Source organism: Cryptomeria japonica, chromosome 7 (assembly GCF_030272615.1).
Source record: "Cryptomeria japonica chromosome 7, Sugi_1.0, whole genome shotgun sequence".
Lineage (NCBI taxonomy): Eukaryota > Viridiplantae > Streptophyta > Pinopsida > Cupressales > Cupressaceae > Cryptomeria > Cryptomeria japonica.
In genome coordinates this window covers 55,086,262-55,105,468 of record NC_081411.1, presented here as the reverse complement: position 1 = coordinate 55,105,468, position 19,207 = coordinate 55,086,262, and positions in this window count along the sequence as shown.

The window sequence follows — 19,207 nt, the reverse complement described above, 5'->3', positions numbered from 1 at the left end:
GAGGATGTATTTTCCTCCGTGGTCTATCTTATAGACTGCCCTAGCTCTCATTTCCCGAGTCATTCTTCCTTATCCCGTGACTTTGTCACTTTATCCGATCAGTCCATTGTATCCCGTCTTTCTTATCGAGAGATTGTCTGCAATCTTTTCGGACATTTTCATCCAATCTCTCGAGGGGGCATATCATTCCCATTCTGGGGCAACTCTGTATCAGTTCATCTTATCTTCTTTGAAACAACGCGACAAGCCGCATTGTCTCAAAGAGGGGCAAAATGTAGACACCCAAAATTGTCATGTCTAATTAAATAAATATTTTATTTATTTAATTATCTAAGCCTAATTCTTCTATTAATTAAATAAATTTTTATTTATTTAATTAATTCATTTATCCTCTTCTAGCCTTATTTCTCATTTAAATAAATACATTTATTTATTTAAATTATCCCTTTCCTAAATTAAATAAATATTTTTTTTATTTAATTATCCTATTCTTCTATTAATTAAATAAATCATTTATTTAATTAATTCATTATCTTTTTCTACACATGACACATGTCATTCATCTCTTAATTCATACACTACCTACCCCTTTCATTATTTTACTATTTCTTTTACCTACCCTCTAATCCTAGCCGACCTCTCTTTTTACACCTCTCAATCTTAACCCTCCATTTCTTATTGTGTCTTCTATTTAAGGAGATGCTTTCTTCATTGTCAAACCCTAATGACTGATTTTGGAGTACTTGGCTACACTACGATCCTACTTGCAACCACATTCCGTTCTTTGTTGAGCTCTTGTGCATATAAAAATCTGAGAGCAAATATATCAAGCAAGATCAATGGAGATAGGAAGAATGGAGATCAAAAACCCTATTGGACATGTGATGGTATAATCTTTGTGATTTTGAGTTATTTGCATTGTCTTAGGTAATCTTCATATGTTATGGTGGATCTTTGTTGTTGTTAGGCTAGGGTTTGGTGGTTGAATTCATTTAGCCTTTCAATTTTGTTATTATTGTTATCCATTTTCACCATAAATAGCAACATATTCTGATTCTGCTATTGATAGACTTGTACAACTCTGTTTCTTGCTCAACCATGAAATTAGTCTTCTGCCAAGAAAAAATGCTCCACCGGTGGTGCTTTTTTTGTCATCCACATCTCCTCCCCAATTAGCATCTGTGTATGCACATAAGTCAAAATTTTCATCTCTAGAATACCATAAACCAAGATTTGTAGTGCCTTGTAGGTACCAAAAAATCCTTTTCACTGCTGATTCATGATTTTCTTTAGGATTACTCTGAAATCTTGAAACAATACATACTAAATTCATAAAATCTAGTCTTTTTTGTGTCAAATACAGTAAACCTCCTATCATAGATTTGTATCTAGTCAGATTAATAGGTGTAGATTCATCCTTCAAAGATAATTTATTAGTTGTAGTCATAGCTGTGCTTACCGGTTTACAGTTTTCCATGCCAAATTGCTTTAGTAATTCCTTCAAGTACTTAGATTGACATTGGAATATAACTTTATTAGTCTGTGAAATCTGCAATCCTAAAAAGAATTTATCTCTCCAATCATAGAAATTTCAAATTCTTGTTGCATTTTATTAGAAAAGTCTTTACATAAACCATCTTCTCCTCCAAAGATTATATCATCAACAAAAACTTCAATAACCAAGATGTCATCATTTTTCACTTTGTAGTATAGATTGTTGTCAGCATTACCTTTAGTGTAACCAAGCTTCAAAAAATATTTGTCCAATCTAGCATACCAAACTCTAGGAGCTTGTTTCAATCCATATAAAGTTTTCCTTAACCTGCAAACCATGTCTTTGTTATCTGTCAAAGAAAATCCATCAGATTGTTCAATATAAACTTCTTCTTCAAGATCTCCATTCACAAATGCACATTTAACATCCATTTGATATACTTTATAGTTCTTGTGTGCTGCAAAAACCAATAAAAGTCTAACTACCTCAATTCTAGCTACCGGTGCAAAGGTTTCATTGTAATCAATTTCTTTTTTCTATGAATATCTCTTACACACTAATCTTGCTTTGTTTTTTATTACCATGCCATCTTCATTAAGTTTATTTTTGAAAACCCATTTAGTTCCAATTACATTTTTGTCTTTAGGTTGGGGAGCTAATGTACAAGTGTTATTCCTTTCAATTTGTTCCAATTCATCTTCAATAGCTTTAATCCAATATTTATCTTTGCATGCCTCATTAATTGATGTAGGTTCAATTTGAGAAATAGGACATACCTCCTCATTTGCCAATTTTCCTCTAGTCATAACTCCTTGAAATTTGTTTCCAATTATCTAATCTTCACAATGATTCAATCTTACATACCGGGGTGTTTTTACTTGTTGTTGTTCTTTAGTGATTGTTGAATCTCTAGATGATGCCGATGTAACTGGATCACCATTATGTACCAGTGTATTCATAGTAGGTTCATTTGTGATTATCTTTATTGCCGGTTCAAAGTCTGTGTACCTTGAATTTCCTCTAAACTGTTCATCAATCTTCACATTTGCACTCTCAACAATTTTCTACAATCTCTTGTTAAAACATCTATATGCCTTTCTCTTAGATGAATAACCAAGAAATATTCCTTCATCACTTCTAGGATCAAATTTGCCAATATACTCATCTCTTCTAATATAGCATTTTCTTCCAAATATTCTGAAATATTTAAGAGTGGGAGTATACCAAACCATACTTCATGTGGGGTCTTACCAATTTCACCTCTGATGTGAACTTTGTTGAATGTATAAATAGTTGTATTGACCACTTCTCTCCAGTATATATGAGGTAGATTTGCTTCAGATATCATACTTCTAGCTGCATCCAAGATAGTTTTGTTTTTCCTTTCCACAACTCCATTCTGCTGGGGTGTCTTGGGTGCTGATAACTGTATTTTGATCCCATTCACTTCATAGAATGTATTGAATTCCTTAGATGTGAATTCACCTCCTTGATCTGATCTCAAACATTTGATTTTATTGCCAATTTCATTTTCTACCATCACCTTGAATAGTTTGAATTTCTCAAATGCTTCAGATTTTTATCTGAGAAAGTAACCCAACACATTCTAGAATAGTCATCAATGATTAGCATGAAATACCTATCTCCTTATATACTTCTAATTCTTGCTAGACCACATAAATCAATATGAATTAAATCAAGAACATTGTTAGACTTCTCTGGAATACTCTTGAAAGTTTCTCTAACTTGCTTTCCAAATTGACATTCCTTACATATCGAATTGTGAGGTTTAACAATTTTAGGTAAATCTCTTACCGCCTTAGTAGTAATGATTTTCACAATGCAATCAAAATTTACATGACAAAGTTTCTTATGCCATAACCAACTTTCATCAATATGTGCAGTCAAACATGCTTTCTCATTGTTGTTCAAATGAAAGATATCACCTCTAGTCTGATTACCAATTGCAATTTCCAAACTAGTTTTGTTTAAGATTTTGCATTTACCATTCTTGAATTGTAATTGAAATCCTTTCTCAACTAATTGATCAACACTCAAAAGATTATGCTTCAAACCTTCAACATAGTAAACATTATCAGTATTGTGCTTACCATCAAAAGATATAGTGCCTTTTCCTTTGATCAAACAAGCTTTATCATCTCCAAATCTTACTAGACCTCCATTGTAATCCTGAAAGGTTAAGAATTTACTCTTATCACCAGTCATATGATGTGAACATCCTGAATCAATAATCCATTCATCCTTATCTTTAACTTTAGCTGCCAGGGCCTGCTGTACCGGTTGAACAGTAGGTGTCGGTTGATCTTCTGTTATAGCAACAAAAGCCCATCCATTATCTGTCGGATCCTCATCAGAATCATCAGTAACTCCTTCATCAGCATAATAACAAGATTTGTCTCTATTCTTCTTAAACTTGTATTTCTGATAGTCAGGGTTAGGCTTATATGTTCTTTTAGCTTCTTCTCTTAATCTTGCATGTCTATCAGAGCATCTAGAAGCCATATGACCAATCTTATTACAGTTAAAACATTTAAAGGGTGCTTTACCTTCATACTTACTTCCAATTGGACCTTTAGGCATTTTCCTTGCAAATAGTTCTTCAAGTTATTCAAGTTCTTTATTTTCTCTCTTGCTTTCTTTAAGTTCTCTTGCATAGAAGGCTTTTCAATCAGATTTGTCAGATGATGATGATGCTGTAGTTGATGATGATGCCTTGAAAGCTAGATCTATCTTGATAGTAGTAACAAGACCAAATTCCTCAAGCTCAAAAGTTGAAATTTTTCCAACCAAAGTGTCTCTAGATACTGATGCATTAGGCATTGTTCTCAATTCATTTATAGCAGTAACTTTCATTTTATATACTGATGGCAAAGATATTAAAACTTTAGAAACAATCTCATCTTCACTTAAGGTTCCTCCACAACATTGTATACCCAAAACAATTTCATTTACTCTTTCCATAAAAGCAAAAATTGTTTCTTCTTCTTCCATTTTACAGATTTTCATACCTGGCCCAGAAGCATTCAAGTTTTGCAATTTTGACTGTGGAATCTCCTTCACTCAATGTTTCTAGTTTGTCCCAAATAGCTTTAGCATTAGATCTATTTGAGAATCCCATGACTTTTTGATCTGACAATGTGCTCAAAAGGGCTTCTCTTGCTTTGCAATCATTTTCCTCATCTTTAGCCAGGTTAGGTGGAATAGGTTGACCTTTAGTAGGAGTAGTATAGCCATTCTTTGTAACATCCCATATGTCCTTTCCAATGCAATTCAAATATATCTCCATCCTTATATTCCATATGCCATAGTTAGTTCCATCAAGTTTCAAACTGTCCTTCCTAAAATAGTTAGATGACATTAGATCTCCTCAAGCTATTAAACTTCTGCAAAAAGAGGACTTGGCTATGATACCAATTATTAGGTCTCAGAGATAACTGAGAGGGGAGGGGTGAATCAGTTTTCCAATAAATTCAACCAAAATTAACTTAACCAAAACTTAATGCTTAATACTGGTAAACCAAACTTTATGTCGGTAGACAGTCTTAACAGTTAATTGCAATATCGGTAAAGATTAATGCATGAAACAGAAAGACAATAACATCCACAATACATAACACAAATGTTTGTACATGGAAACCCTATAAGGTAAAAAACCATGGTGGGAAGCCTTACCCACAATCAAATGATACTACTGCAGATAGTATGTGTTTACAATATGGATTCTGCACATGCAGAAAGGCCAGCTGCCTAGAGCTCACTACTCAATCAAGAAATGAAAGTCACATTGACTACAATTAGATGGTTAAATCCAATGAGAATGTACTACATAAAATAGCATCTTCATATGCTAAATTCAGTACTGGTATAGTTCTCATTGCCTTCACAAAATCCTTCCTTCAACCTTCAAATGATGTTTGCGTGTATAACTCTACTTATTTTTGTATATACCTTATTAGAATCTTTTTCGCATTCACTCTTCAATCTCACAAATGAGATCTTACATTTATACCATAACCTAAGACCAATTGAATAGATCGGCTCACTAAAAGATATTACAATAAAATCAATTACAAGTAAGTCAATATCTGATGGATGATGTCAGCTCAATGCATTTACAATAATAATAAATCATCTCCATAACATGTCGTGCTGATCTGGAATATATATGTTTGTTGATGCTTATCCTAGACCTATTTTCCAGTAACAACAAATATGCAAACCCAAATAAACAATTAACCAAATCGCCAAAACCAAGTGATCAAATAATGTCTTCAACATAACCAAGTAGTTTCCAAGTCATTCCAAGTGTTGGTGAACAATATAATCTGTCGGTGAACCAAATACTGGTGACTATGCATAAGTCTCTGACTTGCCAGTGAACATAACCAAAATCTCCAAGTGTTGATAAGTGTTGACAAGCGATGACAAGTGTTGACATCAATGACAAAACCATATCAATATATCCAAAATCCCAACACATATGGTGTCCTATGACCCCTTAAGACACATGCATGGATCCCTGGGATACCATATGACCCCTAAGAATACCATATGACCCTAGAGAGTGAGAGAGGGGGAGGAGAGGGATGGAATGGGAGAGAGATACACCTAAGAGAGGAGGAAAGTGAGATAGATAGATAGAGATTAAGAGGGAGAGACAAGAGATAAATGAGAGAAAGAGAGATGGAGAGAGAGACAGGGGGGAGATAGAGATGGAGAAAGGGAAAGGGAGGGGGAGAGAGAGAGAGGGAAATAGAGGGAGAGATAGCGATAGACATTGAAAATTTCAATGGTACAAACTTTGAGTTGTGGAAACTTAAAATTGAAGATATGCTGGTTGATCGAGATCTATGGATCGTTGTGTTTGGCAACAAGCCTTCAGGCATGAAGCAAGAAGATTGGGATCTAGCAGATCAAAAGGCCAGATGACTAATAAGATTCTTGCATATTCTATTCCATTGAATGTCCATGAAGAGAAAACTGCACATTCTTTGTGGAAGAAGTTGGGAGACATTTATCAGGGCAAATCCCTAGTAAACAAGCTCTTCCTAATAAATAAGTTGTACTCTCTGAAGATGGATGGAGGATCGTCTATGGTAGATCATCTAAACATGTTCAATATGGTGATTGCACAGTTAACTTATGTTGGTGTGTCCATTGGTGAAGAAGAGCGTTGTATGTTATTGCTGAGCTCTTTGCCTAAATTGTGGGATCACTTGGTAATGGCTGTAGGAAGTACTACTACCAAATTTTAGATGGATGAAGTAGTTGTTGCACTTTTCTCAGAGGACATGTGAAGGAAATCCTCCAAGGCATTTAAAGGGGCTCTCATTGTCCGAGGAAGATCTAAGGAAAAAAGCAAGAAGAAGGTCACGAAGTCAAAGTCACAGGAGAGATCCGCTACTCCTGGAAAGAAGTCCAAGGCAAAGTGTTGGAATTGTGGGAAGAAAGGTCATATCCGGAAGGATTGCAAAGAGTAGAAAAAGAAGAAGAAGAAATGTACTTCTGACACTGAATATTCTTAAAGTGATGTTGATGCCTTTGTAGCAACCTTGGCAGTACCTGCATCCGATGATATATGGCTGGTTGATTCTAGAGCATCATTCCACATGACATCTCATAAAGAGAGATTCTCAAAGTATGAACCATACGATGGCGGAAAGGTGTTTTTGGCAAGCGATTCAACACTGGAGATCATTGGAAGAAGAAGAGTCAGAATCCAGTTCCCCAACGACAGAGCAAAGGGAATTGTTGGAGTACTTCATATACTTGGTCTGGCTCATAATTTACTCTTTGTCAGTAAGCTGAATGATGTTGGAGTTCAGGTAACATTTGTGCATGATGGTTGCAAGATGACTAGAGGTTCTATTGTGTTAGCTAAGTGTGAACACATTGGAACACTATATAGATTAGATGCCAAACCTGTGTGCTGTAATAGTGTCTCTATAAAGTCTGATAGACCTGCTATGGCAACACATGATGTAAACTCTATGGAAAGGGGTATTCTCAAAAATATTGGTTGCAAAGGGGTAGTCTCAAAAAGAAGGGGTTGACTATGGAGAAATATTTTATCCTATAGTTGGGTATGTGCACCAAGTTGTGGTACCAAAAGGGGGTCTTAAGATGCCACTTTTTTTCTGAAATCAGCAAAGTCTGAACTTCAATGACAAATTGAAGATAGTTACACTCCAAATTTGAAGATGCAACAAGAACAAGAGTTACAGTGCTTCGAGTCTACTTTCTAAACTACTAATTTTTTTTGAAAATGGTGGAGATTAAGGGCTTCAAAAAGGGGGGCCACAAAAAGTGGTCCTATTTTTATGCAAAAAAAACATAACATGGCATATGTTGTGGCCCCCCTAAAATGTTAACTTTTTTTTTGAATTTTTAAAATTTCTTTAGTGAGAATTTAGTTAACACCTTGCAGTTTATGCCAGATTTTTCAGCTAATTTTTTAATGAGTATATGATTTTTTACTAATTTTCGAAGAGGACACATCTTGAAAAATAGAAACTTGAGCGTGCTCCCCCCTAAAATCATTCAAAACTAATCAAAAATTTAAACTTTTTTTTTTCATTGTGTAGAATGGAGTCTAGTTTCTAAAAATGTAAGTTTTTTCAAAATCTGATGAACGTGTAAAAATTTATACCCAAAATAGTGCATGTTGGTTTTTGACAAAAAACAGACACACTGACAAAAGAAATTATAGATGAAAGACTTAATGAATTCAAAATTTGAAATAAATTACATTGTTGGATAGCTAAGAGGGAGCTCAAGTTTACCACGGTATTTTTTTTAACTTCATTGAAACACGTGCAAACCTGACGGAGAGCACGACCAAAAAAAAGTCAAAATTTTCAATGTTCTGATAACAACACGTCTCTAGCCTGAAATGGTCCTCCAAACCTTTGGGTTGGATGCCCAAGGCAAATCCAACCCATAGGTTCGGTGTTTCCCAAAGCGGGCCATTTGGCGCGCGCCAAATATGGCGCTCGCCCTATTTGGCATGTGCCAAATGTGATGAATGAATTTTTCCATTTGGCGCACGCCAAATGTGGTTCATATTCAACATTTGGTGTGCGCCAAATAGGGAGAGTGCCAAATGTGTACATAGAAACCCCCATCTCACCTCTCCCTTCTTTATCTCCCCTCCCTCGTAGTTCCATCTCTCTTTATGAACTAGATCATATATTCTCTCTCTCCCCTTACCTCTTCTCGGGATCTTCATTCTTATAGATACATACTCTTCTTTATCCCTCCCCTCTCTAGCTCTCACAATTCCCTTATTCTCCTATCCCTTGAGTTGTTTCCCTCTTCATCCTTACACCCATCTAATTCCCTCTCTCACCTCTTTCCCTCAATTTCTTCCTCACTCCCTCCTCTCTCTAGGTCTTAAGGGGTCATGGAACACCATATGACCCCTTAGGACACAATATGACCCCTAACAACACCTAAGGGGTCATAGGACACAATATGACCTCTTAGGTTACCATAGGACCCATAACGACACCATATTTTGTCCTAAGTGGTCATAGGACACCATATGACCCCTTAGGACACCATACAACCCATAACAACACCATATGGTGTCTTAATGGGTCATAGGACACCATATGACCACTTAGGTGTCATTAGGGCTCATATTGTGTCCTAAGGGGTTATATGGTGTCCTATGACCCCTTAGGAAACCATATGATCCCTTAGTACACTATATGGTGTCTATATGATTCGTATGGTGTCATATGACCCCTTAGGACACCATATGAGCCCCTAGTATGCCATATGGGGTTAGTATGGTCTTATGGTGTGCGATGATCCCTTAGGACACCATATGACCCCTTAGGACACCATATGACCCATAATGACAACATAAGGTTTCTTAAGGGTTCATATGGTGTCTTAAGGGGTCATAACACACCATATGACCCGTTAAGACACAATATGATCCCTAACGACACCTAAGGGGTCATATGGTGTCCTATCACCCCATAGGACACCATATGACCCCTTAGGACACCATACGACCCATAACAACACCATATTGTGTCCTAAGGGGTCATATGGTGTCCTAAGAAGTCATAGGACATCATAGACCCCTTACGACACCATACAACCCATAACAACACCATATTGTGTCCTAAGGGGTCATATGGTGTCTTAAGCAGTCATAAGACACTAGATGACCCCTTAGGACACCATGTGACCCCTTAGAACACCATATAGTGTCCTAATGGGTCATATGGTGTCCTAAGGGGTCATATGGTATCCTAATGGGTCATATAGTATCCTATGACTCCTTAGGATACCACATAACTCCTTACGTATCGGTAGGATTAACATTGTGTCCTAAGGGGTCATATGGTGTCCTATGACCCCTTAGGACACTATATGACCCCTTACGACACCATATGGTGTCATTATGGGTCGTATGGTGTCCTAAGCGGTCATTAGGTGTCTTATGATCCCATAGGACACCATATGACCCATAATGACAACATAAGGTGTCCTAAGGGGTCATATTGTGTCTTAAGGGGTCATAACAAACCATATGACTAGTTAAGACACAATATGATCCCTAATGACACCTAAGGGGTCATATGGTGTCCTATGACCCCATAGGACACCATATGACCCCTTAGGACACCATTCAACCCATAACGACACCATTTTATGTCCTAAGGGGTCATATGGTGTCCTGTGACCCCTTAGGATACCATATAACCCCTTACGCATCGTTAGGGTTCACATTGTGTCCTAAGGGGTCATATGGTGCCCTATGACCCCTTAGGACACTATATGACCCCTTGGCACACCATATTGTGTTATTATGGCCGTATGGTGCCCTAAGGGGTCATATGGTTTCTTAAGGGGTCATACCACACCATATGACCCGTTAAGACACAATATGATCCCTAACGACAGCTAAGGGGTCATATGGTGTCCTATGACCCTACAAGACACCATATGACACCATACGACCAATAACAACACCATATTGTGTCCTAAGGGGTCATATGGTGTCTTAACAGGTCATAAGACACCATTTGATCCTTTATGACACCATTTGACCCCTTACAACACCATATAGTGTCGTTATGGGTCATATGGTGTCCTAATGGGTCATATAGTGTCCTATGACCCCTTAGGATACCATATAACCCCTTACATGTTGTTAGGGTTCACATTATGTCCTAAGGGGTCATATGTTATCCTATGACCCCTTAGGACACCATATGACCCCTTAGGACACCATATGGTATCATTATGGGTTGTATGGTGTCCTAAAGGGTCATATGGTGTCTTAAGGGGTTATAGCACACTATATGATTTGTTAAGACACAATATGATCCCTAACGACACCTAAGGGGTCATATGGTGTCCTATGGCCCCATAGGACACCATATGACCGCTTAGGAAAACATACAACCTATAACAACACCATATGTTGTCCTAAGGGGTCACATGGTGTCCTAAGGGATCATAGGACACCATATGACCCCTTAGGACACCATACAACCCATAACGATACCATATTATGTCCTAAGGGGTAATATGGTGTCCTAAGGAGTCATAGGATACCATATGACCCCTTACGACACCATACGACCCATAACGACACCATATTGTTTTCTAAGGGGTCATATGGTGTCTTAAGGGATCCTAGGACACCATATGACCCCTTAGGACACCATGTGACCCCTTAGAACACCATATAGTGTCATTATGGGTGATATGGCATCCTAAGGGGTCATATGGTGTCCTAACGGGTCATATAGTGTCCTATGACCCCTTAGGACACCATATAACCCCTTACATGTCGTTAGAGTTCACATTGTGTCCTAAGGGGTTATATGGTGTCCTATGACCCCTTAGGACACTATATGACCCCTTAAGACACCATACAGTGTCATTATGGGTCATATGGTGTCTTAAGGGGTCATATGGTGTCGTAAGGGGTCATAACACACCATATGACCCGTTAAGACATAATATGATCCCTAAGGACACCTAAGGGGTCATATGGTGTCCTATGGCCCCATAAGACACTATATGACCCCTTAGGACACCATACAAAACATAACAACACCATATTGTGTCCTAAGGGGTCATATGGTATCCTAAGGGGTCATAGGATACCATATGACCCCTTATGACATCATGTGACCCCTTAAAATACCATATAGTATCATTATGGGTCATATGGTGTCCTAAGGGGTCATATGGTGTCCTAAGGGGTCATATGGTGTCCTAATGGGTCATATAGTGTCCTATAACCCCTTAGGACACCATATAACCCCTTACGTGTTGTTAGGGTTCACATTGTGTCCTAAGGGGTCATATGGTGTTCTATGACCCCTTAAGACAATATATGACCCCTTAGGACACCATATGGTGTCATTATGAGTCGTATGGTGTCCTAACGTGTCATATGGTGTCTTAAGGGGTCATAACACACCATATGACTTGTTAAGACATAATATGATCCCTAAGGACACCTGAGGGGTCATATGGTGTCCTATGGCCCCATAGGACACCATATGACCCCTTAGGACACTATACGAACCATAACGACACCATATTGTGTCCTAAGGGGTCATATGGTGTCCTAAGGGGTCATAGGACACCATATGACCCCTTAGGACACCATACGACCCATAACGATACCATATTGTGTCCTAAGGGATCATATGGTGTCCTAAGGGGTCATAGGATACCATATTACCCCTTACGACATCATGTGACCCCTTAGAACATCATATCGTATCGTTATGGGTCATATGGTGTCCTAAGGGGTCATAGGACACCCTATGACCCCTTAGGACACCATATGACCCCTTAGGACACAATATGGTGTCGTTATGGGTCGTATTGTGTCCTAAGGGATCATATGGTGTCCTATGGGTGTCCTAAGGGGTCATATGGTGTTCTATGACCCCTTAGGACACCATATGACCACTTAGGACACAATATGGTGCCGTTATGGGTTGTATGGTGTCCTAAGGGGTCATATGGTGTCCTATGGGGCCATAGGACACCATATGACCCCTCAGGTGTCCTTAGGGATCATATTATGTCTTAACGGGTCATATGGTGTGTTATGACCCCTTAAGACACCATATGACCCCTTAGGACACAATATGGTGTTGTTATGGGTCATATGGTGTCCTAAGGGGTCATAGGACACCATATAACCCCTTAGGACACAATGTGAACCCTAACGACATGTAAGTGGTTATATGGTGTCCTAGGGGATTATAGGACACTATATGACCCGTTAGGACACCATATGACCCCTTAGGACACCATATGACCCATAACGATACTATATGGTGTTTTAAGGGGTCATATGATGTGATAAGGGGTCATATGGTATCCTATGACCCCTTAGGATACCATATGACCCCTTAGGACACAATATGGTGTCGTTATAGGTCGTATGGTGTCCTAAGGGGTCATATAGTGTCCTATGACCCCTTAGGACACCATATGACCCCTTAGGACACAATATGGTGTCGTTATGGGTTGTATGGTGTGCTAAATGGTTATATAGTGTCTTATGGGGCCATAGGACACCATATGACCCATAACAACACCATATTGTGTCCTAAGCGGTCATAGGACACCATATGACCCCTTAGGACACCATACGACCCATAACGACACCATATTGTGTCCTAAGGGGTCATATGGTGTGCTAAGGGGTCATAAGATACCATATGATCCTTTACGACACCATACAACCCATAACAACACCATATGGTGTCCTAAGGGGTCATATAGTGTCCTAAGGGGTCATAGTACACCATATGACCTCATAGGACACAATGTGAACCCTCACAACATGTAAGGGGTTATATGGTATCCTAAGGGGTCATAGAACACTATATGACCCGTCACAACACATATGACCCCTTAGGACACCATATGACCCCTTAGGACATAATATGGTGTCATTATGGGTCGTATGGTGTCCTAAGGGGTCATATGGACACCATATGACCCCTTAGGACACCATATGACCCATAACGACACCATATTGACGTCTTGGGACACCATACGACCCATAACGACACCATATTGTGTCCTAAGGGGTCATATGGTGTCCTAAGGGTTCATATGGACACCATATGACCGCTTAGGATATCATATGACCCCTTAGAACACCATATAGTATCGTTATGGGTCACATGGTGTCCTAAGGGGTCATATGGTCTCCTAATGGGTCATATAGTGTCCTATGACCCCTTAGGATACCATCTAACCCCTTACGCATTGTTAGAGTTCACATTGTGTCCTAAGGGGTCATATGGTGTCCTAAGGGGTCATAGGACACCATATGACCCCTTAGCACACCATACGACCCATAACGATCTCATATGGTTTAGCATATTGGGTTATAGGGTCTATGGTTATTGTATAGGGTCGAGGATTTAGCATATTTGGTCATACAATCTAGGGTATTTGTTATAGGTTTGAAATGGTTTAATTTTTACGGTTGTGGCTATCAAACTATACGGTATAGAGTATAGATTATAGGGTATAGAGTATAAATTTATCAAAGGTTAAAAATTTTCAATGGAAGTCATTTGGTGTTAGCCAAATGAGCTGCACTAAAAAATGGTTATATGGGACCCTTGACCTGTTATCCAAGCCCACATTCTCTCATAAGGCGCGCGCCCTATAGTGCGTGCACCTTATAAGGTGTGCGCCTTATGAGCATTTTTCATTTTTTTAAAAGTGTGGCACCTTTTTGGTACCACAACTTCGTGCATATACCCAGCTAGGCTAACATCCATTAGATTTTTGTTGTCACTTGCAGCGACACATGACTTTGAAATTGAGCAGATGGATGTGAAGACAGTGTTTCTTCATGGTGATATGGAAGAAGAAATATATATGTCCCAGCCGAAGAATTTTGTGGAGAAAGGTAAAGAACATCTGATTTGTAAGCTTAAGAAGTCTCTTTATGGTTTGAAATAATCACCTAGAATGTTGTATCAAAAGTATGATACATATGTTTTTATCTTTGGGTTTTATGAGATCTAAATCTGATCACTGTGTGCACTATAAAGTTGAAGATGATTGGATACTTATTATTGCTCTATATGTCGATGATATGTTGTTTATAGGCAATAGTAAGGGAATGATCTCAAATTTAAAATCTCAGTTGTCCTTGAAATTTGAGATGAAAGATTTGGGGGGCACCAGAATTTATTCTGGGGATGGAAATCAAAAGGACAAGGCTAGTAGGAAACTTTGGCTCAGCCAGAGCAAATATATTACCAATGTCTTTGAGAGGTTCAATATGACTGATTGCAAGCAACAAGTAGTTCCAATTTTGCAGGGAATGAAGCTATCAGTTAATGACAGTCCAAAATCTCTAGATGAGGTTGAAGACATGAAGTGGATACCTTATACAAGTGTTTTTGGCAGCCTCATGTATGTAATGGTCAGTACTAGACTAGACATTGCCCAAGCAGTGGGAGTATTGAGTCAGTTTATGGCAAATCCAGGCAAGCCACATTCGGATGTTGTGAAAAAGGTACTTAGATATTTGAAGGGTACATCGCAATATGCATTATACTATTAAGGTAATTCAACTAGATCAAATAGATCTGTTAGCATTCAAGGTTATGTGCACGCTGATTGGGCTGGGGACGTTGATAGAAGAAGATCCACTAGTGGGCATGTGTTCATGGTGAATGTTGATGCTATAATTTGGATGAGAAAACGGCAGTCTATAGTCACGTTATCGACAACTGAGGCAGAGTACATGGCATCTACTCATGCATGTCAAGAAGTTGTATGGCTTAAGCACTTGTGTTCGGATGTTGGTTATGACGTAGGGCAAATTACAATTTTCTGTGACAGTCAGAGTGCAAGAATCCTACTTTCCATGCCAGAAAAAAACACATTTATGTGCAATATCACTTTGTACGTGACATGGTTGAAGATGGCAAGGTAAAGCTAGAAAAGGCTGGCACTCAAGAGAATGTTGCAGATGCATTGACAAAGTTGGTAAGCACAATTAAGTTCAAATGGTGTGCAAGCTCGATAGGGCTTTAAGCCCCTGACTCCTATTAGCCTTGTTGAGTAACTTCACAGATATCAGTAAGTACCTCGTCAAGTGGGAGATTGTTGAAGTGGGTGCCTCATACATATTCAGGTGTACGGTGAGTCCATTGTACGATGGTTGCTGACTGTGTTGTGTGGTGAGTCCATTGTACAGTGGTTGCTCACCGTACGATGAGAGATGATGTCATATGATAGTGGCATATGGTGAGACCCAACACGGTGTTGTACGGTGAGACCCAGCACGGTGGCGCACAGTGAGACCCGGCACCACAATGGTGTACGATGATGCCCGCAGTGTAGCACCTGGCGAGCAATGATGCCCGCACATAGTTCGGTGACCATCGGTTAGACAAGTGGCATACTGAGTTTGTTGTCCATTTTCTGAAGTGACGGTTGCCATACCAAATTTCATAATGAATTGCAGTGTATAAATTATTGCAGGATTAATTAGAAATGGATGGTGAAAAATTTCGGGTAGATTGTACACAATCTGAGCCTGTGAAAAAATCTGTTGTCAAATGTATGTAACATTGCTTATAGTAATACAAAGAAGACACTCGATTTTTGGTGTGTGTTTTTTTTCCGAAAGGGTTTTCACACATAAAATTTGGTGTTTCTCTGTGTCTTGTGTGCTTGTTGTTTTTTCTATGCTCTTGTTCTCTTGTTTAAATGTGCATCTTAATATTCTGAAATAAATTTAAAAGTTGCTCTTGTTTACTTCCTTTGCAAATTTAGCGTTTGGAAGGCATTTCCGCACTATAGCTTTCCTTACATAAAGGAATTAAGTTTTGTGGGACCTATCTACGTAGAGAAAAGTAGAATTTGTTATTGTTGGCATCTGATAAGTTTAGGAGGAATGTCTAATGTCATGAAGCTAGTAGAATTGAACATTGGTCTATGTAAGCTAGAGGAGATAAATTTTGCTCAACTGAACTGCCTAGAAAGAACTAAAAATTTTAGTTGTAAGTATCTCATGTGTAATAGGAATATCTGATCTTGCAAAGCTAGAATATCGCATATTAGTAGATGTGAAAAGATCGAGGAGTAAAGTCTTGTTCGACTCAGCTATCTAGAATTTTGTATAATTTTGAATCTTCCCATGGTGAAGGGTATTGAAGTGAAAGGTTACAAATCTTTGATGAGTGTAGATGGAATATTTTGAAATCTTGTAAAATTGAACATTTGCGACTATCCAAAGCTGGAGAAAATACCAGATACTAAAATATTGCATTCATTGGAAAAGTTGCATCTTTTATATTGCAGCGATGAAACAATTCGATATTGTATACTAAATATGGAGGTATTGATTCTCACACTCCTTAATTTTCTTTCCGAAGGGAAGTTTTTGGTTCACCTTTGATTCTCCCTTTATTATCAGACGATAGCCTAGATTTTCTAATTAAACCTTGAAGTAATCTGCTATAAACAAAGAGAATCCACTCATATTTTGTTTGTTTCACGCAGAAGCTGCCGTCAGAGTTTATTAAAGTAATTGGTAGAGCAGCTGATGGAGTAGAGTCAACGGTCAATGCAAATCTCTTCTGCGACTTTATTAATGCCAATTCAGTCGTCGAAATCAGCACCGATAATAGTTGTGATCATCTGGGCAGATACATGGTGAGCGCTATCATCTTCTATGATGTTATTGTGGTCAACACTTCTACTGTAGCGAAAATGATTAATGAGCTCATCTGTGAATGTGATATTAATCCATTGTTGAAATTTGAGGTACGCCAAGGCGAATGGATGATTACTTTGGTAATTATCAAGGAAGATGAAATAAACAGTTACATTGTTAACAAGGGTTATTGTTTTCCCTTTCATTACCTGTGTTTCCTCGAAGATGTAATGGTGAAAAGTGGGACCATGCCCATGATGAAAGGTGAAGAACATAAAATTTTGAATGTGCTACGTATAATTGTTGATAAGCTCTACCAGAAATGAAGTCAATTTATGTAGGACTACGGTCCAGTCAGAGGCTACTGTTGTAGAGATTAGTGAGAATGTGGGTTCTCATTTGAAAAAGTGGAGAATCAGTTTTGATGAGGTTAAAATCTCTATCACTTATATTTACTCTTTGAGGTTGCTTGACCGAGATTTTTTTTTTCCCTCTTGTGATGTGGCCCCTGATGTTGAACAGGGGAAAAATTAGTGTAGGGGCAGATTTAGAACGGTTTAGTCTCATTCTTGCAAAGTTTTCTGCTACGTTGTAATTTAGGTATGGCAGACATCAAGTATACTGTTTTGGGAAATCAAGAAAATTAGAGCAGTTAAGCATTTTTTGATTAGGTAAAATGATGAATTTCTTGTGAATATTATAAGCCTGAATGCATTCTTGTTTGAACACCCTATTTCTCTGGCAGCTTACTCATTACAGTGGAATTGTTCAGCCAATGGATGTGTAGACACCTAAAATTATCCAGTCTAATTAAATAAATTTATTTAATTAATTCATTTATCCTCTTCTAGCCTTATTTCTCATTTAAATAAATACTTTATTTATTTAAATTATCTTTTTCTTAAATTAAATAAATATTTTATTTATTTAATTGATCCCACTTTTTCTATTAATTAAATAAATCTTTATTTATTTAATTAATTCATTAGCCTTTTCTACCTATGACACATGTCATTCATCTCTTAATTCATACACTACCTACCCTCTTATTATTTTCTTATTTCCTCTACCTACCCTCTAATCATAGCCGACATTTTTTTACACCTCTCAATCTTATCCCTCCATTTTATATAGTGTCTTCTATATAAGGAGATGCTTCCTTCATTATCAAACCCTCACTATGCATTCAACCCCAACTACACTATGCCTTTGCACTTTCATATGCGATCCTACTTGCAACCACACTTTCGTTCTTTGTTGAGCTCTTGTGCACATAAAATTTGAGAGCAAATATATCAAGCAAGATCAATGGAGATAGGAAGAATGGAGATCCAAACCCTATTGGACATGTGATGGTATAATCTTTGTGATTTCATTTGATTTCCATTGTCTTAGGTAATCTTCATATGTTATGGTGGATCTTTGTTGTTGTTAGGCTAGGGTTTTGTGGTTGAATTTATTTAGTCTTTCAATATTGTTGTTTCCATTTTCACCATATACATTTTGGAACGCTCGGTGGGACTCTTGTCCCTTTTGTATTTAACAACTTTTGTTGCAGATTTTGTGTTTTGAAGTTGCAAATCTGACATTTCCAACAACATTTTGATATTTTCGCGTCTACATAATTTTGGATTGCGTTTTTTATTTTCTGTCGCTTCTGCGTCTTCGATAGTATTTTATTTTTCTGCGAATTTCGAAAGTTGCGTTTGTGTTCCCTAGTCGCGTCTGTGGATTTCTCAGGCACGTCTACGTGCGGAAGCCACGTCTATGTCCTGAAACCGTGTATGTGTTAGCTTTAGGCGTGTTTGCGTGCAGGAGTTGCATCTGTGTTCTGAAACTCTGTCTGTGTCGGCTTTAAGCGCGTCAGGGAAATTTTATAGCATTTGTGTTTCTGATAACTACGTCTGTGTGAATTCATTACATTTTGATTTTTTCTCTGATTCAGTTTTGCTTCATTCAGATTTCAGATTTGGTTATATTGAGCTAACATCTTCATA